Here is a 21,898-nt window from a genome sequence, read left to right as displayed (position 1 = left end):
GACTGGCGATTCAATTCTTACATGATAGTATACATGTTAGAATGTTGCTCAGGCTTCCCTGATGGCTCAGTGGTAAAGAATCTGCCTGCCAATGAAGAGGACACAGGTTCGATCCCTGGGTTGGGAAGATCCCCTGGAGAAGGAAATGGCAACCCACTCCAGCATTCTTGCCTAGGAAAACCCATGGATAAAGGAGCCCAGTGGGCTATAGTCCGTGGGGTCACAAAAGAGTCAGACATGACTTGGTGACTAAACAATTGTTGCTCATTTTGAATTGAATTCTGAGGACTGAAGAGATGAGGTACTCCCAGGATGAAAGGGCCACTAGCACCTGGCTGCACAACTAGGTCAGGTGAAAAGTCTACTTAGTAAAGAATTCAAAGGAAGGACTGGGCCCATGAATTCTACTTCTAGTGGTGGCATAGCTTGTGTGCTGTTTGTAGTATTTCCAGGCCTAGAGATGGGGAAATGCAGAGAGTCTATATATGCTCCCAAAGGAGTAGCTAAGGGAATGATCAGACAAGGAAAAGTGTCACTGTTCATCCTCACCAACAACTGTCCCACCTTAATTAAGGAAATCTAAAACAGAGTACTATGCTATGTTGGCTAAACCTGGTGTCCATTGCTACAGTAGCAATAATACTGAATGGGGCACGGGGTGTGAGAAAAAAAAAAAAAAAACCTACAGAGTATGCACACTGGCTATCATTGATTTAGGTGAGTCTTCTATCATTAGAAGCATATTAGCAGAGATTTTGTTGTTGATCAGTTGTGCAGTCTTGTCTGACTCTTTACAACCCTAAGAACTGAGGCACTCCAGGCTTCCCTTCACTATCCTCACTAGTGAGGATATCCTTCACTATCTCTTTGAGTTTGCTCAAAATCATGTCCATTGATTCCATGATACCTTCCAACCATCTATCCTCTGTCATCCCCTTCTCCTCCTGCCCTCAGTCTTTCTCAGCAGCAAGGTCTTTTCCAATAAGTCAGCTCTTCCCATCAGGCGACCAAAATATTGGAGCTTCAGCTTCAGCATCCGTCCTTCCGATGAATATTCTGGACTGATTTCCTTTAGTATTGACTGGTTGGATCTCCTTGCAGTCCAAGGGACTCTCAAGAGTCTTCTCCAACACCAGTTTCAAAGCATCAGTTCTTCAGTACTCAGCCTTCTTTAGGGTCCAACTCTCACATCCATACATGACTACTGGAAAAACCACAGCTTTGATTATAGGGACCTTTGTCAGCAAAGGGATACCTTTGCTTTTTGATATGTTCTCTAGGTTTGTCATAAATTTTCTTCCAAGGAGCAAGCATCTTATAATTTCATGGCTGACGTCACCATCCATAGTGGTTCTGGAGCCCAAGAAAATGAAGTCTGTCAGTTTCCATTGTTTCCACATCAATTTGCTATGAACTGATGGGACTGGATGCCATGATCTTAGTGTTTTGAATGTTCAGCCAGACTTTTCACTCTCCTCTTTCACTTTCATCAAGAGGGCTCTTTAGTTCCTCTTCACTTTCTACAATTGGGATAGTATAATTTGCACATCTAAGGTTATTGATATTTCTCCCATCAATCTTGATTCCAGCTTGAGCTTCATCCAACCTGACATTTTACATGATGTACTCTGCATATAAGTTAAGTAAGCAGGGTGACAGTATACAGCATTGACGCACTCCTTTCCCAATTTGTAACCAGCTGGTTGTTCCATGTATGGAGAAGGCACCGGTACCCCATTCCAGTAACCTTGCCTGAAGAATCCCATGGCTGGAGAAGCCTGGCAGGCTGCAGTCCATGGGGTTGCTAAGAGTTACACATGACTGAGCAACTTCACTTTCACTTTTCCCTTTCATGCACTGGAGAAGGAAATGGCAACCCACTTCAGTGTTCTTGCCTGGAGAATCCCAGGGATGGGGGAGCCTGGTGGGCTGCCGTCTATGGGGTCGCACAGTGTCAGGCATGACTGAAGCGACTTAGCAGCAGCAGCAGCAGCAACACACACACAGGTTTCACAAGAGACAGGTAAGGTGGTCTGATATTCCCATCTCTTTAAGAATTTTCCAGTTTGCTGTGACCCACACATTCAAAGGCTTTGGCAAAGTCAATGAAGCAGAAATAGATGTTTTTCTGGAATTCCCTTGCTTTCTCAATGATTCAAGAAATGTTGGCAGTTTGTTCTTTGGTTCCTCCACCTTTTCGAAATCCAGCTGGTACATGCTAAAGCCTAGCTTGAAGGATCTTGAACACAGCCTTACTAGCATGTGAAATGAGCACAATTTTATTATGGTAGATTGGACGTTCCTTGGCACTGCCCTTCTTTGGGCTACCCAGGTGGCACTAGTAGTAAAGAACCCGCCTATCAATGCACGAGACATAAGAGAAGTAGGTTCAATTTCTGTTTCAAGAAGATCCCCTGGAGTAGGAAATGGTTACCCACTCCAATATTCTTGCCTGGAGAATGCCATGGACAGAGGAGCGTGGCGGGTTATAGTCCGTAAGGTCACAAAGAGCTGGACATGACTGAGCAACTAAGAAAGCATTTTGTGGGATTGGAATGAAAACTAACCTTTTCAGGTCCTTTGGCCACTGCTGAGTTTTCCAAATTTGCTGACATATTGAGTTCAGCACTCAAACAGCACCATTTTTAAGGATTTTAAATAGCTCAGCTAGAATTACATCACCTCCACTAGCTGTGTTTGTAGTGATGCTTCCTAAGGCCCACTTGACTTCACACTCCAGGATGCCTGACTCCAGGTAAATAATCACACTATTGTGGTTATCTGAGTCATTAAGATATTTTTGTATAATTCTTCTATGTATTCTTGCCACCTCTTTCAATCTCTTGTGCTTCTGTTGTTAGGTCCTTACCATTTCTGTTCGTTACTGTGCCCATCCTTGCATGAAATATTCCCTTGATATCCCCAGTTTTCTTAAAGATCTCTCTAGTGTTTCCCATTCTACTATTTTCCTCTACTTCTTCACATTGTTCATTAAAGAATGGCTTCTTATCTTTCCTGTATTCAGTTGGGTATATCTTTCCCTTTCTCCTTAGTGTTTTGCTTCTCCTCTTTGCCTTCTTTCATTTCTTTTTCTTTGGGCTGGTTTTGCTCACCACCTCCTGTACAATGTTACGAACCTCCGTCCATAGCTCTTCAGGCACTCTCAGATCTAATTCCCTGAATCTAATCATCACCTCCACTGTATAACCATAAGGGATTTGATTTAGGTCATACCTGAATGGCCTAGTGGTTTTCCCTACTTTCTTTAATTTAAGCCTGAATTTTGCAAAAAGGAGCTCATGATCTGAGCCACAGTCAGCTCTAGGTCTTATTTTCTTTTTTTTTTTTTTTTTTTTTTTTTTGACTGTTTGACTGTATAGAACTTCTCCAGGGAAGCCCAAATTATATATATATAAATAGCATTTCAGGAATTTTAAACTGTGTGTCAGATATTTTGCTAAGTGCTTTACACTCATTATCTGATTTAATCTATACAAAATCCTATAGACTTTATCCTCACTTTGCTGATGGGAAAGCTGATTTACAGACAGGTGAAGTATGACTGGTAAGTGGTAACTGAGATTTGACTGAGGCCCAGGCAATTCTATTCTAGATTCTAGTCCTTACATCAAAACAATTCCTCATACCTATAAATTTATTGACCACTATATTCTTCTACTGCTTAGACTTTCAAAGTAGAAGTTCTAAAGCTGATAAAAAGTGACCATAACTTTTGATGGAAAAAAACTAGTTTTTAGGTTAAGCCAAAAATATTTGCTTACAGATTAATGTCAGCCTGGCTAAAGAACACTGGAGTGGGACTGAATCACTTAATCTAACCTCTTCAGCAAGACAAAAGCCCAGAAAGTACAAACATCTAAGTTAGAAACCTGAAGACCATGCCGGAGTGGACCAACTCTCTCAGTATCCACACCCAGGTAGCCTTTAATGCTGCCACTGTTTTCTTTTAAAATGCATTTCAAATAAACCTCATCCTATCTACTCCTAGACTTCTCATCATTTTCTGCCTATTTTATGAAAGTCTCAGAACAGTTCATTCCTGTCACTTCTGGCCTCCTCAAAACTACCCTCTGCCACTAAGACCATCTATTTATTGAATAAATGAATGAGCGAATGAATGTATGATGAGGATATGAACTAGCATAGTGATAGTAGTGATGGACAGGAGAAACATTTTGGAGACTGAGAAATGCTTAACGGTTTAACTTGATTCTAAAAGCACCGTAAATAAAGAGTGAATAAAGAGTTTGAAGTAGAAAAGTGGCACAATGATATTTACATTTTAAAAACGTATTCTGAAGTAACCTCATGGAATAATAGGGTATTTCTTTCAATTTGTGTAGCCCTGATTTCAAATATTGGTTCTACCAATTGTAAGCTGGATGATGGGCAAGTTACTTAATATATCTGTATCTCAGTTATCTCATCCATGAAAAGAGAAGAATAATACTAACTTTAAAGGGTTTCTGGGAAGGTTGAAATAGGTAACAGATAAAAAGTATTTAGAATAATGATGAAACTAAAGTGTGTAGCTATTTTTTTAATCTACCAATAATATTTTGGTTTTTTTCATATAAATCCTGGTCTTACCTATAAGATTTATGCTTAAGTTTTAATAAATACTATCACTACTAAAATAATGTATATTTACCCCCATTTCCTTGTCTAGTTGCTAATTACTAAGCCAATGAAAACAAGTTAATGTTATGTTTTTATCCTGTATTCAGGCAAATTACCATATTCTCTTATTATGCATAATATTATTAGAAGGTCCCTAGAATTTTTTTAGATAAACAAACTAAACATCAGCAAATAAAGTAAACTTTATATACCATACATACTCTAGAAACCTTGTCTATAGTGATAGAGAGCAGATTAGTGGTTATTTGAGGCCACAGGTGGGAAAATGGGAGTTGGATGGAAAGGAACACAGGGAACTTTTGGGGGTGATGGAATATTCTATATTTTTATTTTGGTGATGGTTACAGAAACATACACATTTGTCAAAACTCATCCAATCTGTGGACTTGAAATGGATACAATTTTTAATGTAAATCATACATCAGTAAAGTTTATTTGGAAACATGACAGTGGTAAACATAATCAGCCCTTTACAGTTATTTATTTTTTTCTTAGGAAATTGTCCATTTTCTCTAAATTTTCATTTTCTTGTCATGGGACTATATCTTAAATTAGGTTTCTTTGAGACAGACTTTGAAATGGAGATTTGTATAAAGGGGGTTTATAGGGAGATGCACATGGGAAAAAGCATTTATAAGAAAGCATGGGATGTTGGACTGAGCAGATGAACCAGTTGGACTGTGAAGCAACAGAGAAAGTGGCTATAAGAAGCTAAGGTCCTTCAAAGCTACTCCAAAAGGAGACAAGAGGGTAGAGATTTTATATTTCTGTATCAACCAGTTTGGAGAATTAAGCTGTCCCCACTACATACTGGACCATTTCCACTGGACGGTAACTCGGGCAAGATGACCCTGTTGACCAAAACAAGCCCTGCAGGGAGGCACAGCTATGAACTGTCAGTTACCAACACTCCCCACAGCGAGGAAATGGGTCTTCTGGTCCTGAAGGAGATAACCTTGGTAGCACACCACAGTGCCCACTAGAGGTTATGTGTGGTATTCTCCACCACTGTTCTTTACATCTCTCTTGCATCTTTGCTTACACCTACTTTCTCTTTGAAAAGACCCTGATGTTGGGAAAGATTGAAGGCTGGAGGAGAAGGGGATGACAGAGGATGAGATGGTTGGATGACATCACTGACTCAAAGGACATGAGTTTGAGTAAACTCCGGGAGTTGATGAACAGGGAGGCCTGGTGTGCTGCAGTTCATGGAGTTGCAAAGACTCGGACATGACTGAGTGACTGAACTGAACTGATTTTCTCTTTAATGTTTGATCTGTCCTTTCCATTAATCAGATTTGCAGTGGGTTTACTTATTTTTAGTGGACTTCTCAGAAATCAGTTCTTAGATTGATTTCTTATTTTTACTATGTTTATTCTTATTTCATTTAATTTGCTTTTTTAAATTTTGATTCTTTCTTCCTAGCTTCTTCTTGTTTTTCTGTTATTCTAGTAATTTCTTTAAATAAATAGTCATATTTTTGTTTCTTCTTTAATTATGAAGACATAATAGAGGTATTCCCAGGTGGCTCAGACAGTAAAGCATCTGCCTGCAATGAGGGAGACCTGGGTTCGATCCCTGGGTCAGGAAGATCCCCTGAGAAGGAAATGGCAACCCACTACAGAACTCTTGCATAGAAAACCCCATGGACAGAGGAGCCTGGTAGGCTACAGTCCATGGAGTTGCAAAGAGTCGGACACAACTGAGCAACTTCACTTCACAATAGAGGTATTAAAAGTCTAAAATGTTCTCAGCATACAGCTCTATGTCCTATAGGTTTTACTACTAAGTTGTTCTCTTTTTTGTAATTTATAATTTCTTTTTTAAAATATTTTTATCCCAAGTTTACCTACTAAGAGTTTTCATAATTTCCAAAAAGATAAGATTTGGTCACCTTTTTTTAACTCATTTCAATTTTCATTGAATTATGATCATTGAATTTACCTCACAAAATCTATCTTTTATTTTGAAGGTTTAATTCATGTCAAGTAAATGATTGATATTTGTTAATATTTGGTAGACAATAAATATAAATATATTATCCTCAAAATTATTGTTTTTATATAATGTCTCTTATTATTTTCTTCAGTGCATTTAACCTTGAATTTCCCTATGTCATAAAGTAATGCTACCATGCCTGTTTTATCTTTCATAGGAGGATAATTGCCTTACAATATTGTGTTGGCCACTGCCATACAACAATGTGAATCAGCCACAAGCATACATGTCCCCTCCTTCTTGAGCCTCACCACCACCCCATCCCTCCCCTCCAGGCTGTCACAGAGTACCACCTTGAGCTCCCTGTGTTATACAGCAACTTCCCATTAGCTATCTATTTCACACATGTTAATGTATATGTCTCAATGCTAGTCTCTCAATCTGCCCCATCCTCTATTTCCCCCACTGTGTCCAAAGTCTATTCTCTATGTCTGTATCTCTATTCCTGCCCTGCAAATAGATTCATCAGTACCATTTTTCTAGACTCCATATACACACATTCATATACAATATTTGTGTTTCTCTTTCTGACTTACTTCACTCTGTATAACAGGCTGTAGGTTCATCCACCTCACTAGAACTGACTTAAGTGCATTCTTTTTTATGGCTGAGTAATAATCCATTGTACATACCACAGCTTCTTTATCCATTCATCTGCTGATGGACATCTCAGTTCAGTTCATTCGCTCAGTCATAGCTGACTCTTTGCAACCCCAAGGACTGCAGCATGCCAGGCCATCTAGGTTGCTGGGTTTTTTTTATTATTTTGTTTTTGTATCTCTCTGATCCATCTTAATTTTCTTTCTTTATCATTTTTTAAGTATAGATAAAGACATAGTTAAAGACATAGATTTTTGTTAAAGCATATAGGTCAGTTTTGTGGACTCTTGAGAGCAAGGAGATCGAACCAGTTAATCCTAAAGGAAATCAACCCTGAATATTCATTGGAAGGACTGCTGCTGAAGCTGAAGTTCCAAGATTTTGGCCACCTGATACAAAGATCAGACTCATTGGAAAAGACCCTGATGCTGGGAAAGATTGAGGGCAGGGGGGAGAAGAAGGCAATAGAGGATGAAATGGTTGGATGGCATCACCGAATCAATGGATGTGAGTTTGAACAAATTCCAAGAGACAGTGAAGGACAGGGAAGCCTGGTATGCTGTAGTCCACACGGTTGCAAAGACTTGGATATGACTGAGTGACTGAAAAACAACAACAGTTTTGTGATTTAACCCAACTGAAAATGTTTGTCCTTTGAAGGGGAAAAGTCAGTATGCTCATACTCTGTATGATCTAATTTCTTCTTTTCATGATAATTTAGTTTTCTGTTTTCTTTACATTATTATTTCCTCATTTTCCTTTGTGTTTGATGATTTGGTCAAATATATTTTCAGTCAAAAATAGTACTATTCTATTTTTCCCCTTGTTAATTTGGGAGTTCTAATATTTTGCATTTCATAGTGACTACCTTCTTTGTTCCTATTCTCATAATCACAGAATTCTCTACTCTTATAAGAAAACAAGACACCAACTATTTCTTCCACCAAGATGATTTGTTTCCTCCCTTTGCTCTGCTCCAATAAGAAAAGCCATTTCTTCTCCATCCTCCATCCCAGGATCCTAGTTTTGCTAAAATAGATTATCGCCTTTAGTTCTATATTATTATTTGATTTTTCCTTACAGTAAATCAGTATGTTTCTTCTAAGACTCTTTAATTTAGCACTTACATCACATATTCCCAATCTGTTTTTATCCTCTTCAACCTAATTTTTAGAGAGAATGAAAAACATATTGACTCTGCACCCTTGCTCCTCTCCTTAACATCACTTTCCTTTAGGTATCGGTTGTTTTCTCATCAACTCATCCTAAAACCCAGTGATCCCTTTTAGGCGTAGATTTGTTTCACTGCTTCTCTTCTGAAATGTCTATCCAAGTTTCATAGATTATTCTTAGGTCTCTTATCCTTTCTCTCTTGTTTTGCTTTTTTATATTTTTATTTTGTGCTTTGAAATAATTCTTGCACTTATAAATATTGTCTCAATGGTAACACTCTCCTCCTTCAATTCTTTAAAGAATTGTTTACATAGGAAATCATGGGAGTTTTACTGTTGCTTTGGTTGGGGTGGGATGTTATTGGTGGTGATGGTGTTATTCCATGACAAAAAAAATGTGTATGTACTACATTTGAATCTCATTTATTATATTATTATTTTTTAATTTATATTATCATCCAGATTTTTTTCAAACACATGTTCTGTTTGCATATCTCACTGGTCTTTTTCTTGTGAATGCTGGATTCTTAGAATGCCTCTCTCCAGAGAAGTTCATTTTATTTTCATCTTGGGGTAATTTGGGCAAATGTAGATATAGCCGCCTTTGTTGAAAAACAGTGAAACCTGAGCTAAAACACTCTGTTCTCGCTGCCTCCCACCAGGACTACAGTTATGCTATCACCACTCTGGAGAAAACAGATGACTAAACAAAGGAAAATCCATTATTCTTAAGTCCCATGTCCTTATTCCCTTGTCCTGCTTTTTATATTTTAATTTTATGCTTTGAAATAATCCTTGCACTTATAAATATTGTCTCAACAGTAATAATCTCCCTCTTCAATTCTTCTAAAGAACTGTTTACAAAGGAAACCACGGGAGTTTTATTGTTGCTTTGGCTGGGTGCGGGGTGTTGTTGGTAAAAGATAATGGTCCCCATGGGATATCCTAATCCGTGAGATCTTTTCTTAATACCTGATGATATTCCCCTCCTCTACTAAGATAGAAGAAACAGATTAGCTAGGTAAAGCCATAATTCCTGGTTCCTGAAATTGACTGATATTTACTCATATGCATCCTTTAATAGAAAAAGAGCTTAAATCTATACCATACTTCAGTTACGCTCAAGCATGGAAGAATAGGGTCAGGAGTGTCTCCTGCTCTATATCAACTGGTGAAGAACCTGCCCTTCCCTGTGGAGAGATATGGTCCAGAGATTACAGACTACCTGCCAACTCTCCCTTCTATAAGTAAACATGAGAAATGTTCTTTTGATCTCCGTTTTACCAAGGACAGCAAAGAACAGCTACTCTGAGATGTAAAGAAAGGACTCAAGTACACAAATTACATCAAAAGTAGTAGTGGTAATTGTTACCATCCATTAAACCTCTACCATGTGCCATTAATCATGCACCCATTGCCTAACTGAATCCTCCAAGCACCCTGCAAGATATGTGAGGGTTAAGAACATAAAATAATATATCCAAGGCCTGTAGAAAATAGGTGCTTGAGCTGAAATCCACCCCGAGGACTGCCAGATTCCAGTGTCTTCAGTTCTTTCCAGATGACCCCATTGACTCTGGCACAAAATGAACAGCATAAACAAAACACTCCACATCAATCAGATGTCACTGAAATGCATCCATGATGTGGATAATAGCAACTGCCTGTCAAACCTGCCATACAGTTAGGCTTCTTCCTCTGCTGGGAAATTTCCTATTCCAAAAGTGGCACCAAATATTGGAAGATATAGTGTTCTGAATCAAGCCTCCCCCAAAACAGTAACTCCATAAAGTCTGTTAATATACCCAGAAATAACCCTTTACCCAGAAGATTACCCCTTATTCAGAGGGAGGGAAAAGGCCAAGGATAGGAAAGCTCTCACTGGAGATAAGCCTCATGTTGCCTCCAGCTGGCTTTTCACAGGTCTGAGTGCAGCAAGAGTGATCTCTCCATGAAAGCATTGCTCCTTCAGCTGAGGGGTTTGGACAGGAGCTCCCTCACCCTAAGACATGTGGTGAAGTGCTATAAAGAACCAGGACTTGACAGTGAGGTGTAGCTTTGAACCCAGGCTCTGTTCTTACAAACTGTTCCTTAACCTATCTGAGCCTCAGGTTCTTCACTGTATGAATATGGATCAAAAGACCAGCAAATAGAGTTGAAAAAAGGAAATAAAATAACTTTCATGAAAATAGTTGACACATCAGTTCAGTTCAGTCGCTCAGTCATCTCCAACTCTTTCAACCCCATGAATCGCAGCACGCCAGACCTCCCTGTCCATCAACAACTCCCGGAGTTCACTCAGACTCACGTCCATCAAGCCAGTGATGCCATCCAGCCATCTCATCCTCTGTTGTCCCCTTCTCCTCCTGCCCCCAGTCCCTCCCAGCATCAGAGTCTTTTCCAATGAGTCAACTCTTCGCATGAGGTGGCCAAAGTACTGGAGTTTCAGCTTTAGCATCATTCCTTCCAAAGAAATCCCAGGGCTGATCTCTTCAGAATGGACTGGTTGGATCTCCTTACAGTCCCAGGGCACATAGGAGGTGTTTAATAAATGATAGTTACCTTCCCTTTTGGTGCACAGGGAATGTGTACAACTCCCTACACAAAGTCAGTTCCAGAAAATGTGCCCTGAAACATCCTGCTGTTGGAATGCGGAGAGAGGCTGGAGGAAAATTAGTAGTTAACTGTGGTTGGGGAACAGTGTATGCTTTCTCCCTCCTTTATATCCACTATGAGCATTACTGTTTTAAAGGGTCGTAGAATTCTCATCATATTAAGAAATGTTTTGGACTCATTTATGATTAAAACTCTTCAAAAAATGGGTGTAGAAGGAACCTACTTCAACATAGAAAAGGCCATATATGATAAGCCTACAGCAAACATTCTCAATGGTGAAAAATTGAAAGCATACCCTTAAGATTAGGAACAAAACAAAGGTGTCCACTTTCTTTCACCTCTATTATTCAACATAGTTCTGGAAGTCCTAGTTACAGCAATCAGAGAAGAAAAAGAAATAAAAGAAACCCAGATCAGAAAAGAAGAATCCAGATCACTGTTTGCAGATGACATGATACTGTACATAGAAAACCCTGAAGATAGTATCAGAAAATTACTAGAACTAATCAGTGAATTTAGCAAAGTTGCAGGATACAAAATGAATACACAAAAATCATTTGCATTTCTATGTATTAATAATGAAAAATCAGAAAGGGAAATTAAGGAATTAATCCCATTCACCATGGCAACAAAAAAGAATTAAATATCTAGGAATAAACCTACCTAAGGAGACAAAAGAACTGTACACAGAAAATTATAAGACACTAATGAAAGAAATCAAAGATGACATAAAGAGATGGAAAGATATTTCATGTTCCTGGGTAGGAAGAATCAATATTGTAAAAATGACTATACTACCAAATGTAATCTACAGATTCAATGCTATCTCTACCAAATTACAAATGACATTTTTAACAGAACTAGAACAAAAATTTCACAATTCATATGGAAACACAAAAGACCCCCAATAGCCAAAGCAGTCTTGAGAAAGAAAAATAGAGCAGGAAGAATCAAGCTTCCTGCAAAGCTACAGTCATCAAGACAGTATGGTACTGGCACAAAAACAAAAATATAGACCAATGGAATAAGACAGAAAGCACAGAGATAAACTTATGCACCAATGGGTACTTTATTTTTGACAAAGGAGGCAAGAATATACAATGGGGCAAAGGCAGCCTCTTCAAGAAATGGTGCGGGGAAAACTGGACAGCTACATGTGAAAGAATGAAATTAGAACACTTCCTAACACCATACACAAAGATAAACTCAAAATGGATTAAAGACCTAAATGTAAGACCATAAACTATAAAACTCTTAGTGGAAAACATAAGCAGAACACTTGATGACATAAAGCAAAGGAAGGTCATCTATGACCCACCTCCTACAGTAACAGAAATAAAAACAAAAGTAAACAAGTAGGACCTGATTAAACTTAAAAGCTTTTGCACAGCAAAGGAAACTATAAGCAAGGTGAAAAGATAACCCTCAAAATGGAAGAAAATAATAGCAAATGAAACAACATACAAAGGATTAATTTCTAAAATATACAAGCAGCTCATACAACTCAATACCAGAAAAACAAACAACCCAATCAGAAAGTGGGAAAAAGACCTAAACAGACATTTCTCCAAAGAAGACATACAGATGGCTAACAAACACATGAAAAGATGCTCAACATCGCTCATTATTAGAGAAATGCAAATCAAAACTACAATGAGATATCACCTCACACCAGTCAGAATGGCCATCATCAAAAAGTCTACAAACCATAAAAGCTGGAGAGGGTATGAACAAAAGAGAATGCTCTCACACTGTTGGTGGGAATGTAAATTGATACAGCCACTATGGAAGACAGTATGGAGATTCCTTTGAAAAACTAGGAATAAAACAGCCATATGACCCAGCAATATATCCTGAAGAAATCAAAACTGAAAGAGACACATGTATCCCATTGTTTATTGCAGCACTAGTTACAATAGCTAGAACATGGAAGCAACTTAGATGTCCATCAACAGATGAATGGATAAAGAAGTTGTGGTACATATACACAATGAAATATTACTCAGCCATAAAAAGGAACACATTTGAGTCAGTTCTGATGAAGTGGATGAACCTAGAACCTATTATACAGAGTATAGTGAGTCAGAGAAAGATAAATACCATATTCTAACACATATACATGGAATCTAGAAAAACGGTACTGAAGAATTTATTTACAGGGCAGCAATGGAGAAACAGACATAGAGAATAGATTTATGAACATGGGGAGAGGGGAGGAGAGGGTGAGATGTATGGAAAGAGTAATATGGAAACTTACATTACCATATGTAAAATAGATAGCCAACGGGAATTTGCTGTATGTCTCATGAAACTCAAACAGGGGCTCTGTATCAATCAAGAGGGGTGGGATGGGGAGGAAGATGGGAGGGAGTTTCAAAAGGGAGGGAATATATATATACCTATGGCTGATTCATGTTGAGGTTTGACAGAAAGCAGAAAAATTCTGTAAAGGAATTATCCTTCAGTAAAAAATAAATTTTTTTAAAAAAGGTTTCCTAAATCCATATGCCCACTAAAATGTTCTTATGGTTTTGTAACACCAAGTTACATGCAAAGAACACATTTGGAGAAAAACAGTATTTTTAAAGGAGACTTCCTTTCTTTTATTCAAATAGCACAAAGTGTCAGAAAGAAATTCATTCTTTCATTGTATTTATATTACCTTTATCTGAGGCACCTAAAAATATCCAGAGATAAACTGACAGCTATTGAGACAGGCAGGCAGATCTGATCCTCATATTACAGTATTGCAGCTGCCAAGAGACATGATTTGATCCAAGAAAGATTGAAAGCAACAATCAGAAGCCACAAAAAGCAATGCAGAGCATTTCTTAAACAGAGAAAGACAGTGAAATATACATCATCCTCTCTAGAGACAATGACAGGCAAAGCCTCTTGCCCTCAATGTCCCCAGTTTGTTTTCACAGCTACCACCTGACTCTCCTCTCAGGAGAGCCACAGCAGTGTGTGTAGGATAGAACACTAGGCTTAAAAACCAAATACTGCAACTCATACTCTGGTTCTGCCCTCATCAAGGTATTTATTCTTTCTATATCCCAGTTTCCTTAGTTATAAAATTAAGCTAACGTTATCTTGACTAGAAAAGTACCATCATATACTCAATTAATGTTGCATTAATGAAGCATTTGGAAGATAGATATGCATGCCAGTTTAGAACATCAAGGACCTTAAAGATTACCTACTACCACTTACTAATTTTACAGATGGTGAAACTGAAGCCCAGAGAATGCAGTCATTTGTCTAAAGTCACACAGCTCATCAGTGACACAGCTAGGACTTCAACTTGGGGCTCCTGACTTTTAATCCAGAGGTCTTTCCTAAGATTAGATTCATCCTCACTTTTGTTTAACATCAAATGAGCATAAAATTAAGATGAATATAGCAATGGATCTCATAAGTAAATATGAAACCCTCTTATCTAATGTATTCAGGGAAAGAGGAAATTCTGGTTAATCAAAGAATCTATCTCACGGAAATTAAAAAAATTCTCCCCACAAAAAGGTCAGAGAGCCTTGATATACACCGCACATAGTTTAATGATTTTCAAATCATGCGAAAGCAATACAGTTCACCTTTGAAACTAGGCTGGACATAATTTCCTCTGTCTTTGATGACTCTGGATTTTCACATTGCCTCAAGGCAACCACAATGAATATCAATCATCAGCATACCGAGGGCATAAACTTAGAGACCCACTTTGAGATTACACTGCGTGTGCAGAACTGGTTAATAGAGCTCTGGATTAATGGGAATCCAGGTAGCAGAGAGGTACTGTGTACAGATTTATGACCCATTTCCAGGAACTCAGTAATTTAGAAGATTTTGCACATCTACTTTTTTTAATGAAGTCTATTGCTTAATATTTTACTACTTTCAGAATTAAAAGTCAGTGTTATAAAACAGAAAAACAGTAAAGGTAGTTCACAGAGCCTCAAGACTTGACTGAAATATGGAAGCCAACAACTCCTTTTTTCATCCTTTAAAAGATAAGGAAGGAGAGAGTCTCCAGAAGTGAACTGACTTACCTACAGACAAAATAGGAACTCAAACTCAAAACTTCAAAACTCCCAACTCCCTTCCCAGAGCTCTTGGCCACCATGAGATGCATTTGTTTTGTCACATCTTAGTCAGTGGAGCCCAAGGGCCACTGCTTGAAATTAAGAGTGGAGCCTTTAAGAGAAGACATTTCTATTACAGCTGCCATGGGGAGCAAGGAGCAGTGTCTTCTTCAAAGAATGAAATTCTCTCATTTAGTTACCACTAACCTGTCCCTAAATGAGTCTAATCTACCCCAGGCGTGTCCAGGAAATCACAAGCTCCCTCTAACTGGGCACTGTCAGTTTTCCAAATGCCTGCTATCGTCCCACCTGGGTGGCCTGAAATCCTTTCACACTCAACAAGTGCAATATTGAATTTGCTATCCTCTAAATCTGAACTTTTTCCTGCATTCTCCATCTCAGTTGGTGGAAAACCATCAACTCATAATGCAAGCTAGAAACCTGGAATTCAAACAAAACTCTTCCCTCTTGCAGGGCTGCTGAGTTTTCCACCCAGGTTATTATCTTTTTTTTTTACTTCCATCTCAACTACGACAGCCATAATTCAGATTCTCATCACCTATCACATAAATTACTATAATGGTATTTCTCCTTATATAGCTACCAAAAATCTCATCCCATCCTCAACCAACACTGAAACCCTTTAGGATAAAATTTTAACATGTTTCTCTCATCCTTACACATACAAACACACAGGAACACTAAACTGCTTATACTACACTGTGTTATTTCTTGTTTTTATAATAACTTTGACCATGATAATCTCTCTTCCCATATGCCTTTTTTTCCACCTTCACCAGATCACTCTGCTTAATTATTTTCTATTCATACTCCAAGACAGGGGAAGCCACCTTGTAGAAAGCCTTCCCTGATCTCCACATCCAACTCACAGGATACATTAAGTACACCTCTCCGTTCTTCCCTCGTACCCTGTGCTTAATTCCCTTAATTAGCCTGCTGCATCACCGTGTGATATCCATTGAGGTGTACGTTGGTTTTGTGAGGGGGGATTTGTTGTGCTATAACTTGGAAGCAGGATCAAGACTCTGTCTCATTCCACTTTTGTATCCCCAATACACAACACATTTAGCAGGTTCTTTAAAAATGTTAAATTAACAAACAAGCAAGTTAATTAATTAATTAACCCATGGATCTTTTCCTGATCTTTTTAGTTAAATTCACATGGTAATACCTGTATCTTGAATCGGTCTACCCTGGTAGCAGAACCATTAACAATGAAGAGAGCTAAAACAAAGACTTGCAGTGATCAAAGAATTAGGCAGGACTGGTAAACAGACACATCATTTTTTTCCATATTGAAAACAAGTTGTTTGGTTTTTTTTCTTTCAGATGCTATAAACTACAAATACAACTGAATCATAAAAATATCTCAACAATTGTTTAGCATTTGCATGTCACCTTCTTGGGCAAAACTGTATTCTGACTTCAGAACAATTCTAGAAAGGTAGTCAATGTCATCCTCATTCCACTGATAAAAACTGAGACTTCAAAAAATTATTAAGCACATTCCAGTTGAAAAATTAGTTAAAGGCTCAAATCCTACTTTTCTGACTCAGTCCTCTCACTATATTGCCTCAAAATCGTTTTTATCAAAACAATCTTAACCTCTGAATTTGACCCTGACTTCATTTTCCTGAAGCTCAGGAGAGCCCGCACTGCTATACATTTGTGTTGTCATCCTAAACCTGGCTGCCTTTCCTTCTCAGGAAGCATGAACACAGCTTCCTCTAGGACCCAGTGACAGGTGCTGCCCTGAAACAGCTTGAGGAGCTGCCTGACCCTCTGCCTGTCCATGGTTGCTTAGAAGCAAGAAAGCAAATTAGTATCCAAACAGTCTCCTTAGACGGAAAGCATAATTCATATAACAGGTCAAATCCTATCCAACAAATGTCACTGAACATAAATCCTCGAGTGATAAAGAGATTCTCAGGCTTAAACCTTGGAATATTTATTAAATGACAACCTTGATGTGACAGAGTTCCAAGCATGTACACATACGCACATGTACATACACACACATACACAGAGCATCCTGTTTTTAGTTATTTTGTGTATGTTCTTATTAGCTTTTTAATGTGTTAACTCATTAATCCCAATAACACGTCTATAAGACAGTCTTAATAATTCCATTTATAGCTAAAGAAATTGACACCTGGAAGAGATGCTGTGGCTTGAGTTTACAAGACTACACTGTACACTCAGTGGTGATGAAGACATATTGAGTTAAACTACTTAATCAAATACACTTGATCATTTGCCTACTATGTACAAGTTACTTGATCTCTCTAGCCTTGATTTCCTCTTTTGTGAAATAGAGTTAAAAAATGATAACTTTCATCATATGGCTCTGCTACTATTTAGGACTCCAACTCTGCTTCGAACAGTGGATGTGGAAGAATGTGTGTGGAGAAAACACACGAGCTCTTTTCACCTCAGCAGAGGTGACTCACATCAGTCACCCACTCCCACGAGCAAAAGAGCTGGGAAATATGGTCCAGAGGTGTGCCAAAGAAGGAGAAAACACAATAGTGAATCCTGATGAAAAACAAGGCAACCCTGCTGTATCTTTTATAGAGCTTTATCTTGACAGTTAAATAAGATAGGATGTGTAAAGTGCCTAGCATATTATAAGTATTCAATAAATGCTAGTTATAATAACTACTCTTGCTAGAGCCAATAAACTCAGAATTCATAATGTCTCATCTACTGCTTCTTTCTTAACCCTTGGAGTATAGCGCTTCTTTGAATTTATTGTACTAACTGTTCCCAGTACTTTCCTTCAAAAAAATTAATGAACTATAGGGGGATTTGAATAAGTATCATAATTAAAAATACATATAAAAATCAGTTTATAATAATTAGAGTAAGAAACATTCTCTTATTCATTTAATTAACAGATACTTATTAGATATTACAATGAGCCAAATAGTTTGCTAAGTCGCTTCAGTTGTGTCCAACTGTGTGACTCCATAGATGGCAGCCCACCAGGCTCCGCTGTCCCTGGGATTCTCCAGGCAAGAACACTGGAGTGGGTTGCCATTTCCTTCTCCAATGCAGGAAAGTGAAAAGTGAAAGTGAAGTCAGTCAATGGTTTCCTACTCTTAGTGACCCCATGGACTGCAGCCTACCAGGCTCCTCTGCCCATGGGATTTTCCAGGCAAGAGTATTGGAGTGGGTTGCCATTGCCTTCTCCAAATATTGTTTAGTAGCTATCATAAAGACAAAACAGAATTTTTGTGATAGAATTTTCCATTGTTTAATGATAGTTGATACAATGCAGTTGTCATAATATTTGGAGAAGACAGACAACATATGTTGACTGAGAGGGACGTGGCAGGGCAGTCTGAGAATTGGTGCTATATGCACAACAGTGGCTCAACAAGCTCCCTGAAAACAAGCCTATCAAACCTCTTGTCCTGGCACAGCCAAAACATAAAGACACTATACAAGTCACAGATATGCCATTCCTTACATTCCTTTATAGGGCAAGACCATCAGGCAGCATGCACTCAGCAATAGGACAAGGTTCTACAGTATTGGACAATCCTACATAAAAAGTAAATCTGACAGTGCTAGACCTGCTTACCTTCTTGTTCTCCTCTGAATCAGGCACTCTCTGCTGATTCTCATGACATTCAGTCCAGGCATCTCTCTAGACAGGTAGGTCCTTCTAGTTCATGCCGCCATCATAGGAGAGCTTTAAAAACAAAAGGAGGGAAGAGATGCTATGACAAAGGATTTTCCCAGAGTATTTATTTCTGCTTTCTGATGAGGAATAACACCAAACATTCCATCATTTCTTAAAAATTTGTTCTACACCTACTATGTACACAGGAAGTTGAAGAAGACACAACCCCTCTCCACTAGTAAGGATCATGCTTAAAATATAGCTTAAATTTTTCAATGAACTTCCTCAAAGTTCAAAGTAGAAGCAGAAAGTAAACCTTTAAAACCTAGCTTCAGTGTGATTGTCCCTATCAGAAATGGCCTGTTCCCCTAAATAGCTCCCTCTCCTAGCCACTGGCAAGTTAAAGATGGCCCACAGAAGGTAGTCGTGGCAGGATTCCAGCCAACACTGGTCCTCTCCTACTGTCTTCTCAGGTCCACTCACTCTGTCCCAGTGTCTCCAGACTCTCTCCCGCCTTGTAGAGAGTGCTTTCCACTTCTTTTCACAACCTGTGTAAACTTAAGTCTCAACTTTCTCTTGGATATTGTTTGAATAACATTTTCCCTCCTCACATTTGGTTTTCCTGAATATGCACAGAGAACTGGCAGTTGGGACACTCAATAAACCTTTGATTTCACTCCACAGTGGGGCCTGTCTCTTTAAAAGCCATGTCACCCAGATCATGATTAGCTAGCTTTCCTTTTCTAAAAGCCAGTCACTCTTGGAGAGAAAACAAAATGTCTTAGAAAGAATTGAAAGGTCTTGCTTCTTGCCATAGCCCCATCATTTGCCAGCTGTGTCAGCCTAGCAGATAAACTCCTTACTCGATAATTTTTTGCCATATCCTTAAGTCATTTGACTATATTTCACATTTTTCTTTAAAATTTAAATAAAGTTAAAGGTTAATAAGTTTAGATTAAAAAGTTTAAATCACCATGTAATTGGAAATGTATCACTATCCATAAGTAATTATCCAAAAGTAAAGTTTCAACTATCAAATTACTTTTATCTATGAATCTCTTAATTATTATACATCACCACTGTTACACTCACAACACTTTCAGAAACCTCTCAGATGACTTTTAAAGTTATCTCACCTTTATGATGGGATCTTCCCTGGTGGCTCAATCAGTAAAGAGTCTGACTGCAATGTGGGAGACCCAGGTTTAATCCCTGAGTCGGAAAATCCCCTGGAGAAGGACATGGCAACCCACTCCAGCATTCTTGCCTGGAGAATTTCATGAACAGAGGAGCCGGGGGGGCTACAGTCTGTGGGGTCACAAAGAGTCAGACACGACTGAGTGACTAACACTTTCACTTTTCACCTTTATGATGGTGGAACCCTCCCCTGCAGTTTTAACATCATGGCAAATGCAGTGATGGTTGGGATGTCTTATGTGGAACTGCATCTGCAGCGAGCCTTGTACTGCAGCTGACACTGAGTGCAGTCTGACACCTGACCAGGGCCATCAACATCAAGGTCTTTTTAGACTTACATCAAAGGGTCATTGAGTTGACATTACTGAAGTTCTTCTCATCTTTCACAGGTAACCCTGGTGTGGTACCTGACCCTGTTGAATGCAGGTGATCCTGTGCTTCGGCCATGAGTCTATTCCTCTTGCACAGAGGTCACTGGGGACACATAGGTACCCACTGTCTGGAGCTGCCTGCTCAGTTTGTCATATCCTTGAGAATGCCCTTTGCAGATCTCCCAGGTTGGGGAGTGTAAATGATAAGGGTTCTAGCTACTGAGCTCTGAAATTCTCAGCAGGGTTTGTGTGAGGCCATTTCTCACATGGATTGCCACCAGCCACAGACAGGGTATAGCAGGCATATTAAGACTGACCCATCTCTAGGAGATAGTTTTCCTCCAAGGGTGAGCTTGGGCTTATCTTCCTGATCATTTTGCACAACTCTCCTTCAACTGCATGACAGTCTGCCACGCTTCCATGCTGCATTCTCCCTCTCTCTCTTCACACACAGTCATACTTGCATAGTACTCTGATGGCTCTCCCAACCTTACCCAGCTCCCTCAACTTTCTCTCATTCAGCTGTTTTTCCTAATAAAATTCTTGAGTATTTAATCTCATGTTAATGTCTGCTTGTTGAAGGAGCTGAGCTTACACAGTTCTCCTCCTTTCTTGGTTTGGGTATTTCTTATTTTCTAACTGGTTTATTGAATGAGCTAGATGCTAGAGAAACCAAGTTTATTTTTCTCACCACTCTAGCCCTGCATACTTGCCCCATGGTCTCATTTTTCTCCCCATTCATAAAATCTGGGTTAGGTTTTATATCAGTTAGAAATAGGTTTTATTAGGAGAAATAGAACCCTGAAAATGGAGATAATAAGATAGAAACATATTTATGAATATATGAACTTAGTTTGGGGGTGAAATGTGCAGGACTGGTGTTGTAGCTCATGTTCCTCAGGGAGTCGGGTTCCTCCTAGCTAAACCTAAAGGGTGAAACTCCACCTCCATCTTCATGGTCCAAAATGGCTGCTGGAGAGCCACATTCCAAGGAGTGTGATACAGGAAAAAGAAAGGATAGGAATGTTTAGTGAAACTTAACATAGGTACCACACAACACTTATGTTTCCAGCTCACTGTCCAGAAGGCTGTTTAAGGTAGTGTTTTAGATAGGGCACAACCTGCCTAGTTGAAAATCCAGGTTTATTATAAAGTAAGGAGAGAAGGGACAGGCAACTGGGAGTCTCCACCACAACTTCCTTAGCTCTTTCAGTAATTCCGCTGTCCTCTGGTCACAATCAGGAAATAAAAGGCTTTGTCCATTATAACAAAACTCCAAACATCCAATTAAAAATTTCCCCACATGTATTAGAGAGTAGGACAAGGTTAGCTTCTGTACTGCCCCACCTCCATTCCCCTTGTCCTTTCATTAGACCACCAGTGGCTCTCCAGTGTCACAGCTGGAGAAGAAGACAAATGGAGGACAGAAAGTTCCAACTTCACTGGCACAGTTACAAATCGAGCACTGGAATTCTTTGTGCTTAACAGATTCCAATGCTGATTTGTTCTCTAAGGGTGTTTTGTGGTTTCTTCAGACACACCTAAGCCCTGTA

This window comes from Ovis aries, chromosome 6 (genome assembly GCF_016772045.2).
Source record: "Ovis aries strain OAR_USU_Benz2616 breed Rambouillet chromosome 6, ARS-UI_Ramb_v3.0, whole genome shotgun sequence".
NCBI lineage: Eukaryota > Metazoa > Chordata > Mammalia > Artiodactyla > Bovidae > Ovis > Ovis aries.
This window is presented reverse-complemented; position numbering follows the sequence as displayed.